Source organism: Camelus bactrianus, chromosome 3 (genome assembly GCF_048773025.1).
Source record: "Camelus bactrianus isolate YW-2024 breed Bactrian camel chromosome 3, ASM4877302v1, whole genome shotgun sequence".
Taxonomy (NCBI): Eukaryota; Metazoa; Chordata; class Mammalia; order Artiodactyla; family Camelidae; genus Camelus; species Camelus bactrianus.
Window position 1 is genome coordinate 111,330,608 of NC_133541.1, and position 22,411 is coordinate 111,353,018.

Below are 22,411 nucleotides of genomic sequence, written 5' to 3' on the forward strand. Positions count from 1 at the left end.
AACCCTACTCTGCGCTGGGACCCTGGGCTTCTTTCTGACTGAGGAGATGTTGCTGAACAAAAGTTCTTGTGCCCAATGCACAGTAAGGCCAAACAAACTGAAATGTCGAGTTTGGAGCAGAGGAAGGTTTATTGCAGGGCCAAGCAAGGAGGATGGTTGGCTCATGCTCGAAAAACCCAAACTCCCCAATGGTTTCCAGGGAAAAGGTTTTATAGACAAAATTTGGGGTGAGGGCTACAGAGTGTGTGACTTTCTTCTAATTGGTTGGTGGGGAGGTAACAGGGCTATGCTCTAGAAACCTTATGCTCAGCCTGAAGTTGCCATCCTCCCCCCCCCACCGAGGTGGAGGCCTTAGTTCCTGCAGAAGAACCCAAAGATACTGTTGTGTATATTCCTTGAGGAGGAACCAGGACCCTGCTCCAAGGCTGCACCATTGTTTCTTGACTGTTTCTCCCTTGTCTCTGCACTCCCTCCCTTCCCTGATTAGCAACTGTTTGAATCTGTTCTTTGGAACTCAGGGAAGGTCAAAGAGGCTGAATGAAGCCTATTTCCTACCAACAAGAAATGGGGGACACGGAAAGGATTTGTACCAGGGAGGATCCCACAGAGTCCTGCTCTGTTTCAGAGAGGTCTTGGCCCAAAGGGGCTGCCACTGCCCTGTGCCCCTTTTCAGGACTTCCCTGCTTCTTCATGTTCTACCATCTTCCTTTCAGCTGTGCCCCACTCAGTCACCGACCCTGTCCCTTCTTTCTCCTGCTGCAAGCTCTTCCCCCAAGGTCCCTAAACTTATCCAGTTTTCCCTCTTCTCAAAAGAATACCCTCCCCGGTTCTTTTTCTCCTTCAAGTTACCACTTCATCTTTCTCCATCAAATTTATTTATTTCACCACCAAATTTCTTGGGATAAAAAGGATTCTATTCTAATTTTTCCAGCCAGTGCCCCCACGAATGACTTGGTCACTAGACAAATCTGGATTTTAGCCCCCTCACTCTGCCACTGGGTTCTGGTGTGACCTTGAGCAAATCACAGCACCACTTGGGGCCTCAGCCTCTTCATCTGTAAAATGGGGCTATTGAGCTTCCCTTAGGGGCACTATGTGATCACGAGATGAGATAAAGAATGTAAAGGGCTTAGCACCATTGTGGCACTTAGCAGCAGGTCCTTTGTCATCGCTGTCTCCCCCGCCCTAGCACAGTGCTGGCACATGCAGGCTTAACATCAAATATCTGGTGGGTGAAAAATTGAATGAGTTCACAAGGGGCTTTGCTTTCCCATCACCCTTTGCTGCTACAAGTCCTTCCTGCCTGTGATGGGTAATTTTTTTTTAATCGTGCTAAAATACACACAACATGAAATTTACCATTTTAACTATTCAGTGCCACTAAATACATTCACATTTTTGTGCAGCCATCACCACCATCCATCTCCAGAACATTTTCACTATCCAAACTGAAACTCTGTACCTGTTAATAACTCCCCACTCCTCTCTCCCCTCAGCCCCTGGTAACCACCATTCTGCTTCCTGTCTCTATGAATTTGACTACTCTAGGAACCTCATATAAGTGGAATCAGATAATTTTTGTCCTTTGTGATGGTTAATTTTATGTGTCAATCTGGCTAGCCTGTGGTACCCAGTCGTTTGGTCAAACATCAGCCTAGAGGTTGCTGTGGAAGTATTTTTTAGATACAATTGATGTGTAATTCAGGAGACTTTGAGTAAAGCAGATTACTCCCTCCATAACGAGGGTGGGTCTCATCCAATCATTTGAAGGCCGTAAGAGGAAACTCTGAAGTTTCCCAAAGAAGAAATTCTGCTTGAGTTTCTAGCTTCCAGACTCAAGATGACACCAACACCAGCTCCTACCTGCATTTTCAATCTCCTGAGCCAATTCCTTCAAATCTCAGTCTTTCTCTCTCTTTCTCATTATCATTTATATGTGTGTATATATACATATACCTCCTCTGGTTCTGTTTCACAGGAGAATCCTGACTAATACACTGGTCCTGCTCCCTCTCTGTAGCCCTTATCCCCATCTCCTCTCAGGCCACATAGCACCTCCTCCGGGAAGCCTTCTTGTCACACATGGCCTTGTGACAGGATTTTAATCCTCGTGAGTGGGGACCATTTTTGCTCCTTGCTTCGAACATTCATTCAACTTTGCTCTCTCTCAGTGGCACTGGGACAGCTGGGCCTTGTAGGTGTACATAGTGTTGGTGGAATTTGGTCATTTGTGCAGTGGCTCTGGGGAGCATCATAAGGAAACTCATTCCCACCCTGGCAGAGCTCTCACCCCACTCCAGAGGTTGACTTGGGCTGAACCCAAGCCAGGGGTTAAGCCCCACACCACTCTCCCCATATGTGCTGGGACTATCCTACACTCGGCTGAGAGCCAGAAAAAGCCTTGGGGACCACCTGCATGAAAGGGACCCTTCCAGTCCCAAGAGACTTGGGCAGGCAGCTAGATGGAGGCAAAGCACCTGCCCCGAGTTCCCCAGTCAGAAGGTCCCAAGATACACCAAGGATTCTGTTCAAGCCTGGGGTCTGACTGCAGGACTGCTCTCTGGCTTCCTAATGCCTGATGGGGGCTGAGGCAGAGATGAGGAGGACAGGCTGCCCCTCAGCACCTAGACCCCCGCCCCCAGAGGCCCTCCTGTGCTTGCCCCTCTGTGGCTGGGAGCCAGGTTTGGAGCAGAAGGTCTGCTTTTGAATCCCAGCTTTGCCACTGACCAGTTGTGTCACCTAACATCTCAGACGATTTCCCCACCCCTGAAATGAGAATGCTAATGCTTATCTCTGAGAGTACTTGCCGGATTAAGGGAGGTAACACACAACGCACCTGGCACGTAGTAATCACTCTGTAAATGACAGATATTATTATTGTCCTCGATGCTATTTCTTTTATTACCCGTGTGACATGAGGCAAGTGGCTTAACCTCTCTGTGCCCCATTTCCTGAGCTCTGAAAATGAGGATGAGAATAACAATAAGGGCTCCACAGGGTGGCTCTGGGCACTGAATGAGATAAAACCTGTAAAGTGCCCTGGAGGTAATAATCCTTCAATACACAACAGCTATTATTAGGCATTAATATTTATTATTATTGTGATTATTGTTTGGGCTGGCCGACTGAGGTAGCCCCTGGATCCCTCCAGCTCGGAGGGAGCTGAGGCTCTGGGTGGAGGAAAAGCCCCCCTCAGCGCCCCCTCCCTGCCCCCGCCCCTCAGGCCCCTTTGAAGTCCCCAGGGGCCCCGGGGCCGTGATAAATGTCCCAGCCCTATAGGTTATGACTTGCTGCCAGATTTGACATTAACCATCATGCCCTGGCTGGGTGTTTGAAGAAAGTGGCTAAATGCTGCTGGGGCTGATGGGGGAGATAGCGGCCGAGGCCGGTCTTTGAAAGCCCCTGGCCGCCCTGGCGAGAGGGAGCGAGGAGGCCGGCTCCGCTCCAGCTGTTTAGTCTACCAATCACGGTGGTGACATGGAGTCTGTGCGGCACGGGGAGGGCTGCTGCCGCGCTGGGCGGGGAGGGCCGGCCGCAGCCACCAGGGGGTTCCCTGGGCTGGCTTTGTTTTGGGGAGGGACGCGTCTGCGCTTTTCACACCTTTCCACTGAGAGGAGAGAAGGCCGGAGAGGAGAAAGCGCGCTGGACTAAAAGCCTGGGCTCAACCACCCTCTTGCCTCCCCTCTCTCCGCCCCCCAGGAGAGGGGAACACGTGCAGTGAGAGGTCCGTATCCCAGGCTTCCGAGTCAGCTGGTCCCCTGGCTCTGCCTCTTCTTACAGGGACTCCTTGGGAAAGAGCCTTGACTTCCCTGAGCCTCGGTTTCCTTATCTGTAAAATGGGGATGAATAACACCTTCCATGGGGTCCAGTAGGGATGAAATAAGCTGCAGCATGAAATGCCTCTTGCGCAGAACCAGGCACACAGCAGGGGATCAGTAGACAGAAGCTGACCTCCAGTGTGGGTTGCAGACACAGAAATAAAGAGCCAAGTTTGCTTTTTGGCCTCTACTGTGTCTCTAGACACCTCATCCCAGCTGCCAGTTCTCTCCACTCTTCTCCATTCATTTGTTCTTTCAAACAACTTCTATCCGAGGCAGAGAAGCATCATCATTAAAAATAATAGCTGCCAGAGCCCTGATTACATGCCAGGCACTGTGTAGACCACTTTACATGCCGCAGCTGGCCTGGGAGAAAAGCATTAGATAACAGTGAACAGTGCATGACACTTAGCAAGTTCTTAATAAACAGTAGCTGCTATATTGTGAGCTCCTGCTCTATGCCAGCCTGTATTAGGAACTGCAGACCCAAAGCTTGGTGGAGGGGGCTCCGTCTTCAAAGCACCATCGGGATAAGGCAGGTTAGGCTGCAGTAACAAGCGTCCCAGCACTCAGGGCACCGAGGGCTAAGTCAGCACTCATCCTGCATGTCCAGTGTGGGTGGGCAGGAGTTTCAGTTGATCCAGTCACTCTCATTGGCTACAGTAAATCACGTGGTTCTGCCTAACCTCAGAGGGAAGTGTGATCTTACCATATGCCTGGACGGAGGAGGAAAATGAGGCCCACAAGCCCACAGTCCAGGAGCAGAGGCAAACAGGTGAGCAGCTACCCCGATAGAGTTATGTCCTCATCATGTGTTGTGAGAGCACAGAGGAGAAGAGACTCTGTGGGGAGATCTGGGGAGGCCGCATGGCAGGGGTGGCCTGAGCCCCGAGGCATTTAGAGCAGTGGGTGCTTCTTACATTGGGTGGGGCCCAGGATCCAGGAGCCCCCTGAAACGGTGCAAAATCTTGTATGTAGGTGGGTTTGCACATTTCTATGAGAAGAAATTCTTGACTCTCATTATCTGAGATTTAGGCCACCAGCTTCTCTGCCTTTCTCCTGACATCAAGTCTACCACAGAGTATCTTTAAGTGAGACGTTCAAACCACCTGCCACAGAGAACCTGGGTCACTGTCAAAAATGCACAGTCCCAGCCCCTCCCCTGACAGACTGGATCAGAACCACTAGGGGTGAGGCTGGGTAATATGCATTTTAACAAGATTTCCAGGTAACCCTGAGGCCCCTGAACTTTGAGACCCTCTCTGCCAGGGACAGCCCTCCCCGGGCTGGGAAGGGAAGCTGCACGGTTAACAAGAGCTCTCCGTGGTGGAGGGCACTTTATAGTCTCCTGTGCGCAGCCATGCACCTCACCTGATTCGGTCCTCCCAGCGACAGGGTGGAGAAGAAGGGGCCAGGCTCCCCTTCCACCTGCCACATAGGAGGTGTTCAGTGCATGTCACCGAGGGAGAGTAAGACAGGAAGTTAAGGGAGCAAAAAGGACAGAATGGCCTAAAAATACATGCTGTGGAATCAGATGGCCCTGGGTTCAAATTCTAGTCTCACTGATTAGTAGCTGGGTGATCTCGGACAAGCTCACTACCCTCTCAGGACCCCAGCTTCCTCATCTATCCTTTGAGGACACAATCTCTCTCACCTACCCCATGGGACCAAGTTGGCACACAGCACACGTTCTCTAAAGAGTGGCCAGAAGGATAATGATTGTTTTCACAATCATCCCTGTGCTGGGTCTCATGAACCTTCTAGAGGTGAGCAGAGGGAAAGCCTGACATGGTTCCACTCTGAGTGTCAGAGCAGGATTCAAGCCCAGGCAAAACATCCATCGCCTCAGAGCCTGGGGCCTGGTCCTCCTCGTCCCACAGTCTCCTGGCCAGAGCCTCCTCCTCTAGACACAAACACATACACACACACACACACACACACACACACTCACTCTCTCTCTCTCTCTCTCTCTCTCTCTCTCTCTCTCTCTCTCTCTCTCTCTCTCACTCGACCCCTTTGTCGTTCATCACCCCTGTGAGGCTCAGGGCTCGTAGGCACAGGTAGGACTCAGGGCTGATGACCAAATCAGTGGTCCCCGGCGCTGGCTGTGCCAGAGAAGAACCTGGCAAGTGTGTCCACTGTACACAGTCCTGGGCCTGGCCCCGGGGCTCTGATTCTGCAGGTTTGCACCAGGCCCAGCAACTGCATTTAAACTTGTTGCTGGGGATTCTGATCCTCAGCCAGGTCCTTGGGCCCCTGAACCCAGAATGTGCAGGTTTGGAATATCTGAGAGGCAGACGGGAGTCCTGGCCCACAGGGGCCCCTGTCCCCAATAGTCATACTGCCCCAAGATGAGCCCTTTCCCTCCCCAGGAAGCCACTGCCCACCCACCTCCATGGTGCCCTGAGCTACCCCTCCTTGTGGCCGGAGGTGAGCACTAAGAGTAGATGTATCTGGGGTAGGTTGGGAGGTGGAGAGAACTGACTGAGAGTCGGGAACCTGCCGCAGAGGCTTCTGCTCCCTCTATAACTTTCAGGCTCTGAAGCCTCAGCTTTCTCATCTGTAAGATGGACGCTCAGAGGGCCATGCTACCCACGCAGCTAAAGAGGCTTACACCCAGGGCCCCTCGCCTGCCCACAGCCCCTTCTGAAGCCCTGCACCTAATTTTGCTTTCTCTTCTTTAAGCAGGGCCCAGTAAAATCCACACTGGGCCCTGACCGAGACAGGGCTGTGAAAGTGTCAAAGGCACGGGCCCTCACCCAGGAAGCTCACCACCTTAGAAAGAGGAGAGGCAAGCCCTCCTAAGGTGCTCCTGGAGCACCCCTCCTCTGCCTGCTTTGATTTCCCCTCTTTCCTCCCAACCAGAAGGCCTGCCCGGGGTTTATCAGCCAGGAGTGGCAGGGCCTACTAATCAGAGGCGGCTCGGGGCCCAGAGGATTAACTCTGCAGACCCCAGGCTGGCCTGGGTCAGGCACCCTGGCTACCAGCTGTGCCCCAGGGTTCTCAGCTTCAGAGGAGCGGGGGGGGGGGGGGGGTTGGTTTCAACAGAACCACCAGCATCCAGACAGATTAACACTAAACGGAGCACCTCACTCTCCTGCTGGGGACCCTTCAGGCAGTGTACTTTACATCCTCTTCTCCTAGAATAAATTCCAAACCGCACCACCCACAAGGCCCTGCCCAACCCCCTCTGAATTCAGCCCACATGCTCTGGGATGCTCTGACCATACCTGCCTTCTTTCCCTTCCAGACAGCCAGCCCCACCCCCACCCCTAGGCCCCCAGCCTGTTCTCACCCTGGGACTTTGGCACTGGCTCTTCTTGTGTCTGAAACCCACTTCTGAGATCTTCAAAAGTCTCCTCCTCCAAGTCTCTTCTCAAAAGCCACTTCCCAGCGAGGCTGTCCCTGGCTACCTTTCTAAGGGAGCCCCTCCCCACCTCACTGTCACACTAGCATATCTGTTTTATTTTTCAATTAGGGACTGGAATTTGCATCATAGCCTCTGCCAAGAGGAAGGGAGCTGACTTTCCCTCCCCAGTGCTTAGGACAGGGCCTGGCACCAGGTGGGCACTCAGGAGCAATTTGCAGGCTGGAAGGATGAGGCTGTGGACCTGTCAAGCCACCATCCTGGGCTCTGGGCAGGGGGTGGGTGGGGAGACGGAGGGCAGCTGAGCCTGCATCCCTGCTCTTAGGAGTCCATGTGTTTCTCATTGAGGTAGAGCAGACTGGGTGGGGGTCTTTGGAAAGGCAAGTGACAGCTGCTTGTTTCAGGGCAAACTCTAGGGACTGGCATGGAGGAGGTGGGGCCATCCTGGCCTTGTGTTAGGGTGCCGGGAGCTTGTTACAAAGATGGCGCCTGGACCACCCCTCCAGGAGCAGGTAGGAGTGGAGGCATTCTTGGGCCTCAGTGATCAGGGAAGGCTTCCCAGAGGAGCTGTTGGGAACAGGGTGCACAGGTACATCTGGGCGATGGGGAAGAGGTGGGCAGGCTGGGGGTGAGGGTGGAGGGGAGAGACGTAAAGCTGAGTGATCATAGAAAAGGTACTTAAAAGGACTCTCTGAGCCTCAGTTTCCTCATCTGTAAAAAGGGGTAGGAAACAAGATAACAAGAGGATGAAACAAGCTAATGCGCGAAGGGACCCAGCACAGCGTCTGAAACACAGCAAGCGCCCCAGGACTGTCTCAAATATTTTATCTATTCTTTCCCCAGAGCCCAAAGCCCGCAGGCTTGCGGGCCCCTTGCCCAGCCCTTGCCTCTAGCGCCACCTAGTGGCCAAAGAGCAGAATGGCGCACCCTGCTGTCCGAGAGTACAGGACGCAGGAGCCAGGCGTGCAAGTCCCAGATCTGCCCTGACTGCCTGCTTGACGCAGGACAGGCCCCGCCTCTCTGTGGGCCTCACCGTCCTCATCCGTTAAATGCGGTGGTGGTGTCGCTCGGCCCCTACATCAGCTTAGTCTGGGGCCTTCAGAGAGTCTTGGGGGGCAGGCGGGGAAATGCTTTCCTTGGGGAACGGGCTCAACCTGAGCTCAGAAGGCAGGTCCCCCAAAGCGGAGTAGGGGTGCTGCGTAGAGATGGTCACACCCTGTCCCCCGTGGAGGAGCGGTTGCAGGGCGAGTGGCCGCTGGAAGCAGGACCCAGTCCTCCGGGGTTTAAGACGGGTTCAAGGTTGGGCCTCTCCCCTCCCCAGGACAAGATCCGCAGTTTCTTGTCCTGACTCCATGGCACCACCAGAACCCCGACAGCGGTCGCTCAAGAATCGTCTCTTCACCTATCACAGGCGTGTGCACACATATCCATACGCGACACACATACCCGCGCGAATGATCTCGCAGACTGTGACACCCGCACCCAGGAAGTTGTTTTTTTTTTTTTTTTTTTTCCTGATTTGATTTGTTCCGTTTCTCCCAGCAACACTCCCCCTCCCTGTGGTGCCAGCTCCCGCAGGGAGGACAAGTTCCCCAGCTGTTTCGTCATCCTGTATGCCAGGCACCCCGCACGGGACTGGCGCATAGCCAGCTCTCACAACCACCTGTAGAGTTAATAACTAGAACTAGAGTCACAGCACACACAGGCGCTCCGGGTCCCAGTCACACTCTTCACCGCACATACACCATCTCGATGATTTAACCTCTCCCCTCTCCAGCACGCTCGGAGACGCCTCTCACGCCACATGCAGGGTCACAGAAGTAGGCGAATCCACGAACTATCGAGTTAAACACACAACGCGCGCGCGCGCACACACACACACACACACACACACTCGGGCGCACACGTGTGCGCGGCGAGCGCAGCTGGTTCCCCTCGCAGCCCCGCCCCCCCCCCCCCCCCCCGGCTTCCCTCCTCCGCCTCTCGCGTACTGAGAGCTTTGCCCCGCCCTGTTAAGGCAGTCTGGGGACGGAGCCCGGAGGGGCCCCAGAGACTGGCAAGCCGGAGCAAGGACTTTATACCAATGCGCCAGTGGTAAATTTCCCCCAAGCAATCCCACTCCCCACTCCGCCTTCCTTCTCACTAGGGCAGGAGTATTTCCCCACCCTCTGCTCACCCCTACTGCTCTCCTCCGACTAATCTGCCCAATTCAAATGGGGCCGAGCACCTAGCGATCACACACTGCCCACACCGCCACCAAAACTTAGACCGCCGATGTTTGAGTCCTAGCTCAGCTCTGACTGGGTGGGTGTCAAGTGGACTTTCGGCTTCAGTGACTTCCTCTGCGAAATGTGACTACCGATAGTACTTCCTTGCCGCTGGAACAAATGAGAATGAAACGAGATAATATACCAAGCCCGGTACCACCATGCCTGGCACCCGTGAAATGCTTAGAAAATGGGAGTTACAGTTATTCTTATTACAGAATCTTAAGTCTGAGTATTCTTAGGATGCTATTGAGACAAAAACAGCAGGGCAGAACAGGGCTCCCTGGAGCCTCTTCGTGGATCCCCAGAGGCCTCTGACCTCCAGGTTAAGAACTCCCAAATCTCTATTCTACCCTTGAATTCCAGACTCTATTCTCTTGATGGCTCACAGGCATGGAAAGAAAGAAAGAAAGAAAGAAAGAAAGAAAGAAAGAAAGAAAGAAAGAAAGAAAGAAAGAAAGAAAGAAAGAAAGAAAGAAAGAAAGAAAGAAAGAAAGAAAGAAAGAAAGAAAGAAAGAAAGAAAGAAAGGAAGAAAGGAAGAAAGGAAGAAAGAAAGAAAGAAAGAAAGAAAGAAACTACAGCTTTATTGAGATATAATTCACATAGCCTTCTAAAGTGTACAATTCAGTGGGTTTTAGTATATTCAGAGAGTTGTGCAACCATCAATGCTATCTAATTCTAGAACATTTTTAGCACTTCAGTGGTCCTGTACCCATTTCTCCCAACACCTCCCAGCCCCTGGCAACCACTAAGCTACTTTGCATCTTTTTGGATTTGCCTGTTTCAGACCTTTCATATAAATGGAACTGCACCCCAGAAATGACCTTTTGTGTCTTCTTTCACTTATCTGTGTTTTCAAGGTTCTTCCATGCTGTAGTAGGCATCAGTATAAATTTCTTTTTATTGCTGAAAACTAGTCCATTGTACGGCTATACCACTTACTACTTATCCATTCATCCCTGGATGGACATTTGAGTTGCTTCTGCTTTTCGGCAACTGTAAATAGTGCAGCTGTGAACATGGGTGTACAAATACCTGTCTGAATTCCTGCTTTCAGTTTTTTAGTATATCTACCCTCCCAAAATGGAACTGCTGTCTCATATGGTAGTACTATGATTAATTTTTTGAGGAGCCCACCTGTTTTCCACAGGGGCTGCTCCAGTTTACAATCCCACCAGCAATGTGAGAAGGTTTCAGCCCCCAGAACATAATAACCCTAAAGCACAATGAGAAGGTCCGTGGTCAGCAGAAGTTAGGAAATGGCTGGTGTTAGAATGCCTGTGCTTTCCACGGCCCAGGGGCAAGGAAGCTGGAGTAGGAGGAAGTTCCTTGGGGTCAGCATACAAATCTATTGAGCAAATCTTGCCATGGACTCTTGTAGTGCCTCTAGCATAATCACAGGGACTCACAGCTAGTATTTGCCTAATGGCAAGAGGTCCAGCCTCGGAATTAGATAAATTCCAGGCAGAAATGGGTTCAAATTTTGGTTCTGCCACTTGCTAGTTGCATCAGCCTTGGGAAAGTCACCTAGCCTTCCTGAGCCTCAGCCTCTTCAGCTGTAGAATGGGAACGTGATGATGCTTCCTTGGAAGAATGTTACAAGGATCCCACGCAAAGAACCTGCCTTGGGGCCTGGTGTATTGATGGTACTCAATTTGCTGGGCCTCTGGATCCAGCTGTGCCTGAAACTGTACCTCCTCAGCTTTTCAATTAACTAAGCCAGTAAATAATTTTTGCTCAAGTCCATCAGGATTAGGTTCCTGTCTTTTACAACTCAAAGAATGTGGCTAATCCATAGAGTAAATTTCATTGTAAAGCTCCATATTCTGACCCACTATTCAACTCCCAGCTCACATGTGACCCTGAATAAAACAAATAGACATATGCATGGAGGTGGTCACTTTAGAATAAAATGAGGTCAGTGTTTCACCTGTCCCATCTCTTTCTCATTTGTTAAGCCCCATTTCGTATGATCTTGGGAAGCAGAATTTATTCCAGTTATCCCAATAAAGGTACAGTCTTTCACTGAGCTTTCATCCTGGCCTTTGGGGAGTCTTTCTCCATAAATCATCCCCATAAATTCCTTCCAACTGAGGATGCCATCTTCCTCTGCTTCTAAATGCATCGTGGGAAGAAGGGAAAAGGATAACTCTGCAGCCAACAGTGCTTGGTTTGAAACTCAGTTCTGCTGCTTGCTACCTGTGTGACCTTGCATAAGTTACTTACCTCTCTGGTCTCTAAGACTCCAACAACAAAAAAAGAGAGAAAAGGAGAGAGAGAGAGAGATAATTGGTGTTATTGTTAATAATGACAAAACATTTAGCACTGTACCTGGCCTAGAACACTAAGGCACTGAATTAATATTTGTTGAAATGAGTTAAATTCAAGTCAGTTTCATAACAAATTTTGAGGAAGCAACTGTGGCATATTTTTTCTTTCTAAAAAAATTATGTCTAGTAACCATCTGTCACTATACAAAAGTATTATAATTGACTGAATTCCCTGTGCTGTAAATTTCATCCCCGTGGCTCATTTATTTTGTAACTGAAAGTTTGTACCTCTTAATCTTCTTCACATAATTCACTCATCCCCCAACCTCCCCTCCCCTCTGATAACTACCTGTTTGTTTCTTGTATCTATGAATCTCTTCTTTTTTGTTCTTTTTGTTCAGTAGTTTTGTTTTTTAGATTCCACATATAGATGAAATCATACATTCTATGTCTTTCTCTGTCTGACTTATTTCACTTAGCATAACACCCTCCAGGTCCATCCACGTTGTATCAAATGGCAAGATTTCATTCCTTTTTTACGGCTGAGTAATATTCCTCTGTGTGTGTGTGTGTGTGTGTGTGTGTGTGTGTGTGTGTGTGTATACATATATATATACCACATCTCCTTTATCCATTCATCTATTGATGAACATTTAAGTTGTTTCCATATCATGGCTACCATAAATAATGCTGAAGTGAATATAGGGGTGCATATATCTTTCTGAATTAGTGTTTTTATTTTCTTTGGAAAAATACCCAAAAATGGAATTGCTGGATCATTTGGTGGTTCTGTTTTTAATTTTTTGAGGAACTTGCCTACTGTTTTCTATAGTGGCTGCACCAACTGACAGTCCCACCAACAGTGCACAAAAGTTCCCTTTTCTGCACATTCTTGCCAACACTTGCTATGTAGACATTTTTATAATAGTCCTTCCAACAAATGTGAGGTGATATCTCATTGTGGTTTTGATTTGCATTTCCCTGATGGTTAGTGATGTTGAGCATCTTTTTCGTGTGATTGCTGGCCATCTGTATGTCTTCTTTGGAAAAATGTCTATTTAGGATCTCTCCCCATTTTAAAATCAGATTATTTGGGATTTTTGTTTTATTTGTTTGTTTGTTGATATTGAGTTGCTTGAGTTCTGTCTACACTGTGGATAGTAACTCCTTATCGGATATATGATTTACAAATGTTTTATATAGGTTGTCTTTTACTTTGTAGATGGTTCCCTTTGCTGTGCAGAAGCAGCTTTTTGGTTTGACATAGTCCCACTTGTGTATTTTTGCCTTTGTTGTTGCTTTTCATTCTTGATGCAAATGTTACAACATTTACATCATTGCAGAGCAAATAAAAGTAATTTTTATTTCACAATTTTTAAGTGTCTTTTAACTGTTCTAGCAGGAATCTGACAGTTGTGGTTTTCCCCTGTAGAGCACAACATGGAGATTCTTGGGAAGAGGATGGAAGTGAAGGGGAGGCTTTGGCCATGCTTATGGGGAAATCTGCCCACCCCCAGGGAGGGTATAGGAGACAAGGTATTCCCAAGGCCGTAGGAGGCAAAGGTTATTGCAAATGGTGAACACACTGTTAGTGTCCTACCTCCACTATCTGTTCTTCCTTTTTCCTTAATAACAGAAGTCCAGTTTTCAATGTGTCCAGTTGAAAAGCTGAATTTCCCAGGCTCTTTTGCAGATAGAGAGACCATTAAGGTCTAAGCAAAAGTCATTAGGTGGTTCTTCCAGAAGTCTCTTGAAAGACAACTGACTAGGATGACAAGTTTGCCTTTTATCTTTCTCCTTCTTTTATAGAACTCTAGAACTCAGATGTGATGGCTGGAGCTTCAGCAGCCATCTTGGACCATGGGGGTGACCTCAAGGATGGAAGCCACACACTAAAGATGGCAGAGCAGAAGGAGCTTAGGTTCTTGATGATGTCATAGAATAGCCATCCCAGTCATAGACTGCCTGGCTCTGGATGTCTCATTATATGAGAAATTAAAAACTTTAGTCAGATTTTTTGTAACTAGAAGCTCAACACACTTGTTTACAGGCAGAGAAGTGATGGGTGAAAAGTCCTAGCACAGCATCCAGTATGTAGTGAGTTAGTGGATGAGATAATCAATTAGTGAGTAAGCTAGGGAAGGAAGGAAGAAAAGGAGAAGGAGGAAAAAAGAGACAAAAGAAGAAAGGATCAGGAAGGAAGAGAGAGGAAGGGAGGGGAGAAGGAAGAGGGGAGGAGACAGGGCAGTCTGATGGCACAAGAGCATTGCCCTGATCTAGAAGTGGGTTGAAGGTTTGAAATGAGGGATCTTTTTTGGCAGATTCAAGCCTAGATCCTCTTGATAGCTCCCCCTTAGATCACCCCTTTTGGAGAAGCCAGGGGTACCATTTTGTCAATGAGAACCCCCAGGTTCAGGGGGCTGACTCCCTCAGACACAGACAAACATGGATCTGTGCTCAGACCAGGAAAGGCCTGGCTCCCCGGTTCATGTCTGCTGCAAAGAGACCCCCACAGTCTTCCTTCCCTACCTGAGCTAGTTTCTCTGCCTGGATGCTAAAGCAGACCTTCTGGAAAGGTCTACACAGCTGTGACTCACCCATAAGGCCTTTCCTGAGATAACTGCAACCCTTAGGCGCTGGGAAGGCACGTCGGCTCTTTTATTCCTCAGCTGAACGTTATTATAACAGACACAGTAACAGAAGCTCAGAGCCAGGCTACTCCTTCCCAGGGCCACACAGCCGAGGGGGACAGAACCAGCCTTTGGAACCTTGTGGGTCTGACACCATAGCTGCCTTGTTAGCCTCTGCCTTTCATCTCCCTTTCAGACCTTTCTCTTCACCCTCTCCCTGAGTCTAGACCCCAGCAAGTGTAAGAAGCCGGGTGAGAGCTGGGCACAAGCTGAGGATACTCTGTGCACCCCCACCCTCCGTCTCCAGCCCCTTCCAGTCTCTGGCTCCGGTGCCAAGAGATGACCGGCCAGCTGCACAGCCCAACCCAGCCTCCGGGGGAAAACAAAAATAAAATGGTAATAACTCGAGCCCCAGTGAATGCACAGGCAACAGCTTTAGCCAATTAACATTCCTTTGGGGTTTGGGGCGCCCCCTGCCTTCAGCAGCACCTCGTAAATGTCAGGAGGGGCTTGGGAGTGGCCTGGACGAAGCTGGCACCCTGAGCCAGGTCTGGCCAAGCTGCTTCCCACTGGGATGAGAGGGGTGAGCACAGCCTTCCTGGGCAGCAGGGGAACCACAGTGAGCGCCTGGTCTGGGGGTGCAAATCAGCGTCACAGGGGCCGGGAGAGATTTATGCCAATAACTAGAGAAGCTCCCCGGTCATGGCCTGGGTTGTGTGAAGTCTTTTTACGTCAGGGAAGAGGGGGAAAGGCACAAAGTCTGCCCCTCCCCAACCTGACTCCCTTCCCACATGGATAAGAAAGGATAAAGCCTTGTCCAATCGCCTCACATTGCCCAGGGTACCCATTTCACAGATGAGGAGGGTGTGGCCCAGAGACTGGACATGGCTTGCTCAAGATGTCTGAAAGCCAGTATCAACAACAGGGAACAAACCATCCTCTGTGCCCTCCTTCCTTCTGCTCTGAATGTCGTCCGTGACACTTAGCTGTGGAGGGGATCTCCTGGCTCCTCCCTCCTCCTCCCTCTGAGCTCAGCTTCCCAGGCAGGATCTGAATGCCTCTGATTCCCCCTCTTTCTCTCCATATTTTTCTTTCCTATCACATCTTGGATTGTGTATTGGTTACTTTCTGTCTCCCCAGCTAGACTGTAAGGTTCTAAGGTGGGGCAGGGTCTGACCTGCTCACTGTTGAATGCTCAGCACATGCCTTATGAATGGATGAATAAACAAGTGGACACAAGTCCCACCTCTGCCTGAAGGCTCCCAGGTACCTGGTGGGAGAGAGGGTTTCCTAAGGTCCCTCTTTGGGCCCATTAGGGCAGCCATTCTCACAGGCAAGGATCCCAAACCTGCCGGTACGTCAGAATCTGCTGGCGGTGCCTGTGGAAATGCAGGTTCCCAGGCTCCACAGCCAGACAGCCCGAGGCAGGAGGGCTGGGAAACATTTTAGCCAGTGCCCTGTTAGAGTCCCATGAGGAGGAAAAACAGTGGCCCCTGGAGGGCAGGCCGGGAACTTTCTCTGTGTCCTCCCTGCTGAGCCTCAGGGCCAAGCCCAGTGCCCTGCCTGCAGAGGGTCCCAGCAGTTGGACTGGAAGTGAATGGAGGCTTCTGGACTCACCACAGCCAGAGAGATGAGTGGCAGGAATGGGGCCAGAAGTTACACAGGGCTTAGGTCCAGCTCCATTTCTGCCCTGTAAGAAGCTGCATGGTCCCCAGCTAACTGCTTTCCGTTTCTAAGCCTTGATGTCCCCATTTGTAAAATGGGAGGATAAAACAGACCCCAAAGGGCTGCTGACAAGAGTAAGTGGGATTTTATAAAGGGCTACAAAGTCATGCACAGTGCATGACTACTCTATTCAATGCCACCATGGTCATAACTGTGTTGTTGGTAGTCTGGGACAGGATCAGAGAGGCTTTGAATGCCAAGGTGAAGGATGTAAATTTAGATTTCATGTCAAAAACATTCTTATTCATCTATTTATTCAACTCATGCCTACTGAGTTCCTACCATGCTCCAGGCCCGGCGCTGGGCACCGGCCATTCAGACACTGCCCCTGCCCCCAAGAGGTCTCCTGCACAGACCAGACCCACAGTGCTCACAGGGCCGGGCAGCTCATGTGGGTGGGCGTCCAGGGAAGGGTGGGGCCTGCAGCAAACCCACAGCCAGAGCCCCCATCTGAGGAGGGCAGCCTGTCCTCAGCCTCACTTCTAGGACGTCAAGCCAAGGGATTTTACAAAAGAAGCTGGGAATTTGTACGTAACTCTCCTTATTTTTAAACGCTGGCCTTGAATTCAGAAAATTAGTTTAAACTGGGAACTGAAGAATTGAAGAAGAAGTACACAGCCTAGGGTGGGATGGGGTGCCCTCCGCCGAGGAGCGGCCTGGCCCAGGCTCCTGGGTGCAGCTCAGAACAGTGGGGTTGCAGGCTCCTGAAGTCCCTCCCTCCCTGGATGGATGCCCACTGGGGCAAGGAGCCCATCCTGGCCCAGCTCAGGCTACAACAGCAAGCCCAGGGAGGGACCACAGCTGCTTCCAGAGATGATCATTCAGGTGAAAGATGAAATTAGGAGTATGAGAACGCGAGGGAATCGCCAAGGGAGGTGGAGACAGAGGTCCAGGTAGAGTGTGGACCAAAGCAGGGTCACACAGCAAGGAACTGCCAAGCTAGGGTCAGAAGCAGCCTGCAGGCTCCCTGAGCAGTGCCGTTTCTGCTCTCTCAGGAAACCTCACAGACGACTTGCTACTGTTCCCTGTTCCCATACTGGGGGATGCTGGGATTAGGTTCGGCCAGATCAGGGGTCGGCAGAGAAGTGGTACATTTGCTCCTCTTCCCAGAAGGGCATGTGTTCTAGCACGGGGAGGGGGGTGGAGTAGAGAGGGAAAAACAATCAAAATAAAAAAAAATTGTTGAGGGTGAGAAGCCACTAAGGACAGAGGCAGAGTCTGATCTTACGTTGTGCACCCCCCAAACCCCCCACCCAGGACACACACCCAAGGACTTATCAGGGAGCTGGACACGTGGGAAATGTGGAAAATAAATGCATGCTGACAAATTTGTTCTCTCTGGCTAAGAGAGACGGCGCTCCGCCACGCCTGGGTGGAGTTCAGTATCTCCGCTGTTCCCGCACATCCACTTTGCGGAATGTTGGAAAGTGGGGGAATTTCTCCGAGCCGGTGTGTTTGCAGCCCCACGATCACCGAGACCTCGGCTGCTCCTGGGGCTCGTGGCACCTGCTGCACCAGCGCTGAGCGCGCGCCTGGGTGTGAGCGGGGCGCGCAAATAAATCCCGCCACGAGGGGGCGATAAACACCAAGACCCAGGGCTGGGGCCCCCGAAAGGGTCAGGATCCTTGACATTCGCTCGGCTTTGGGCATCTAACCCACCACGAGCCGTGCATCTGCTGACTGTGCCACAGCTCTTCCGGGTGCGCTTCTCAGAGTGTCGGGGCTGGGGGGAGGGTGTGGGCTCCCCAGAGTTTGGGTGTCTGTGGGTGAACGAGGGGGACGCCCCGCGAAAATTAGTAGTCCCGAATCTTGAGAAAGAGATGGCGCATTTGAAAGGCTGGTATGGTGGGGGGAGGAGGAGGGTAGAAAGTGATGGAATATCGGGAAAGGGTAACTGAATTGTCAAATGAATGAACCTCCCATCAGTTACCGTGCATTGGGACACTTCTCGTCCTTGTTTCTCTGTCTCCCCCTAGTGGAAATCAAGGGAGATTTAAAATCTTTTTAACAAGGAAGATACTCCTTTTTTTGTTTCCCTTTTCTGTTCCTCCATCCCCTCCTTACTCATCATTATTTTATTTTTAAATTTCACTTGTTTGCTTGTTTTTACTCTTTCACTGTTAAATAGCCATCAGTCAGGAAATGGAGTCGGGGGCAACAAATAAAATACTAAAATTTGTCTAGTTCCTGGCTGAGTGTCAAGTCATACTGTTAACTTATAAAACCAAGTTACTGAATAATATAAACACAAAACTCCATATGCGTACATGTACATATGCACGAATGTAAGTGGTCTGAAAAGTTTGGGGAAAGAGTTGAAAGGATACACACCCAACACGGTGACTTTGGGGAAAGAAGTAAAGAGATTTTAGCTTTACCTATAGGGATTGCATTGTTAAATGAGCATACACTATATGAAATTAAAAATTAATAAAAGTAGCTTTTTCAGTATAAGGCTAATTTATGCTTCTTGAAAAATTACAGTATTCAATATATAGTTAAGTAAATGCTAATTATTAAGTAATACATATGGTATAATTCCATTTCTTAAAATAATGTGTGTGCATGTACAGAAAAAGGGCTGGGAAAATAAAAACTTAACCACTGGTTATTTCTGAGTGGTAGGGTTAAAGCAATCTATATTATGTTTATTCAATAATCTCTGTCAGGGCTGTAGTTCCACCTTATCATTGTTAATAGTTTATGATATTCTGTTATATAGACATAATTTATTTAATCCTTTCTGATTGATGGACATTTAAGCAGCTTCCAGTATTTTCCTATTATAAACAATGCTGTGGTAAACATCTTTCATTTCATAAGGATGAATTCTGGAAGGGACACCTCTAGGTCAGAGTGTGGCATGTGACATTTTGATATATATGGTACCAAACTGCTGCCCAGGAGAGTTTGATTCATTCTCAATTCCTGCACCATAACCCCCCACACTTAGCAGTGTAGAGAGCATGTGTTTTCCCATTTACCTCCAACACTGGAAGTTGTCATTCTTAATTTTTGCCAGCCTGATAGGTATAAAAGGCTATCTCATTTCAATTTGTGTTTCTTTCGTGCCCAAAGTGGTGAAATAGGAAGGCAGGGTTTCCTTGTGCTTTGCCTTTTCTTCATATATATTCCCGGGGTGAGACTCTTAACTATACATAGCAAGTCTTTATACTAAGTCTTTTTTTTTTTTTTTGTATTTTCATAATTTTATTTTAGTTTCCTCTTTATACTAAGTCTTGCTGTTTGATAGGAGAAGGTCTTCCAGTTTCATTGATTTCTTGACTGTTGTTTACTCTTCCATGTATTTCTAGAATAAGTGTATTATAGTCTGCAAAAGACCTTGGTGGCGTTTTCATTATATTGATTTACCCTTGTAAGCCAGGAAGAATTGACATCTTTTACCCATGATCATGATGTATATTGTTATTAAGCAGATTTTTATTTTTTGACATTCTTTAGTAAAGTTTTATAATTGCCTTTAGAAAGGTGTTTTTTGGTTATTGTTTCTAGGTGTATAATTTTCTTGGGAGTTTTTGTTTGTTTTGCTTTGGGGGATGGTGTTTCTTTCTTGTTACCTATTTAGGATTGATTATTATTGATGGATTTCAACAAGGCTATTGATTTTTCCAGCTTGATCTCATATCTAACCACTTGCTGAAATCTGTGATTGGTTTTAAAGGTTTGAGGACCAATTCTCTTGGATTTTTAAGATGCCTGATCCAATCATCGATAAAAAGTTTTGTCTTCCTTTCAAAGATTTCTACTTCTTTTTCCTTTTTATTGTCTTATTTAAGTGTCTGGAACAGTGTGGGTTTGTGAATCTATTTTTCAGCTGTGAATTTTATAGTTTAAATGCTGATTAAGTATTTGTATTTTGTACTTGCAATACATCTTAATTTGTTAACAACCAACTGGATTTTAGGGGGAGGGTAGAGCTCAAGTGGTAAAGCGAATGCTTAGCATGCACGAGCTCCTGGGTTCAGTCCCCGGTACCTCCTCTAAAAATACATAAATAAATAAGCCTAATTACTTCCCTTCCAAAAAAACCCTAAATAAATAAATAAATCACTCTTCAAACTGGATTTTAAAGATTTGTTTGGAAAAAATGTAAAATATCTCTTTAATAATTGCGTATTGATTACATGTTAAAGGAAGATTTTGTATATAGTGGATTAAATAAAATATCTTATTAAAACTTCTTTCATCTGTTTTCACGTCTCTCAATGTGGCTATTAGAACACTTGAAATGATACTTGTGACTTGCTTTATATTTCCCTTGGACTGAGTTTTGTGAAGAGTGCTGGAGTGGTGGGAGGAGTTGGTGAGCCTGGGCTTGAACAAGTCCAAGTTCATGACCTTGTGACCTTGAACAAGCCCTTCCCTGCCAATTTTGGCTGCCTCATGTTAAAAAATTGGAATCATGAGTCCTGCCTGCCCCACACTCTCAATGCTATTGTGAGGACCAAATCAAACAATGTACGCAAAAGTGTTTCATAAGCTGTAAGAATAATTTACAACAATTCATTGTTAGTTTTTGCAGGAAGCCAGGCTCAGCACTAAGTGTACACATGCATTACCTCACTCGGGGCATGTCACAGGCCTACAAGGTTCATACTGGTGTCAGCCCCATTTTACAGATGAGGAAACTGAGCCTGAAGGAGACTGAGTGACCTGCCCAGCATCCCGGACCTGGAAGGACCACCAGGATCCTACACCAGGCTGACTGATCCTCGACTTCACATCCTCAACCCATGGCACCCAGCAAGGGATGCAATGACAACGACCACAAAACAAGAATGGAAAACCCTGCCTCCTAATAAGTGAAGTAACCACGTGCATCTGTCCAAGCTCTGCAGTGGAGAGCTCTGCTGATGAGGGCCAGCAGCAGGCTCCAGCCACTCACCGCCCTGATAAGCTTGGGCAGGTCCCTTGACCTCCTCAAGGGCAAAGTGGAGTTACTGGTAGTGGCCACCATGTGCTGGTGATTGAGATAATGCCTACAAAGTGTTAGCACATGGAGAGGGTGTGGAGAAAGAGGAACCCTCCTACCTGTTGGTGAGAATGTAAATTGATGCAGCCGTTATGGAAAACAGCGTGGAGTTTCCTTAAAAAACTAAAAATAGACTTACCATATGATCCAGCAATCCCACTTCTGGGCGCATATCCAGAGGAAACTCTAATTTGAAAAGATGCATGCACCCCAGTGTTCATAGCAGCATTATTTACAATAGCCAAGTCATGGAAGCAACCTAAGTGTCCATCGACAGACGACCAGATAAAGAAGCTGTGGTATATTTACACAATGGAATACTACTCAGCTGTAAAAAAAAAAAAAAAGAATGAAATAATGCCATTTGCCGTAAGATGGTTGGATCTAGAGATTATCATACTATGTGAAATAAATCAAAGACAAACGTCATATAATATCACTTATATGTGCAATCTTTAAAAAATGATACAAATGATCTTATTTACAAAACAGAGAGAGACTCACAAACATAGAAATCAAACAATTATCAAAGGGGAAAAGGTGGGGAAGGATAAATTTAGGAGTTTGGGATGAGCAGGTACAAACTACTATATACAAAACAGATAAGCAGCAAGGTCCTAATGTATAGCACAGGGAACTATGTTCAGTATCTTATAATAACCTATAATGAAAAAGAATCTGAAAAAGAACACATACATATGTATAGCTGAATCACAATGCTGTACACCAGAAAGTAACATAACATTGTAAATCAACTATATTTCAATTAAAATTTTTTTGGGGGGTGAGGGGTAATTAGGTTTATTTATTTAGTTATTTTTTTATGGAGGTGCTGGGGATTGAGCCCAGGACCTCGTGCATGCTAAGCATGTGCTCTACCACTGAGCTATACCCTCCCTCCCTTCCAAAAAGAAAATTTTCTTTTAAGTGTTAGCGCAATGACTTGTATGCAAGAATAAGGATTTTCTTTAAAACATTTCATTACCATCTTAACCATATTTATTTACTTGTTTCTATTTTTTTTTAATTGGGGTAACGTTGGTTAAAACTATGAAATGCTTCACGACTTTGCCCAGGCACCATGCTGCTCTTCTCGGCATCGTTCCAATTTTAGTATCTGTGCTGCCAAAGCAAACACAGGAACCAGGATTTTAAAACATGGCCTTTTCTCCTTCCAGCTGTGGCCCCAAAGACTAGCTGTGTGATTTGGCCACACTGGCTCACCTTTTGGCTCCTGGGTTTCCTTCTTATGAAAGCGAGGATCACAGCAGTGCTATGTTGGGATTTTGTTTGTGGGTTCATTGAGACTGGGCACTCCTGGATACAAGAAATGCTGGACA

General features: G+C 48.0%; 1 pseudogene; it reads right to left on the reverse strand.

Moving 5' to 3' along the window:
- Positions 1–22,115: 22,115 nt before the first annotated feature.
- Positions 22,116–22,209, reverse strand: LOC123612824 (U6 spliceosomal RNA; annotated as a pseudogene).
- Between the last annotated feature and the right edge of the window lie 202 nt (positions 22,210–22,411).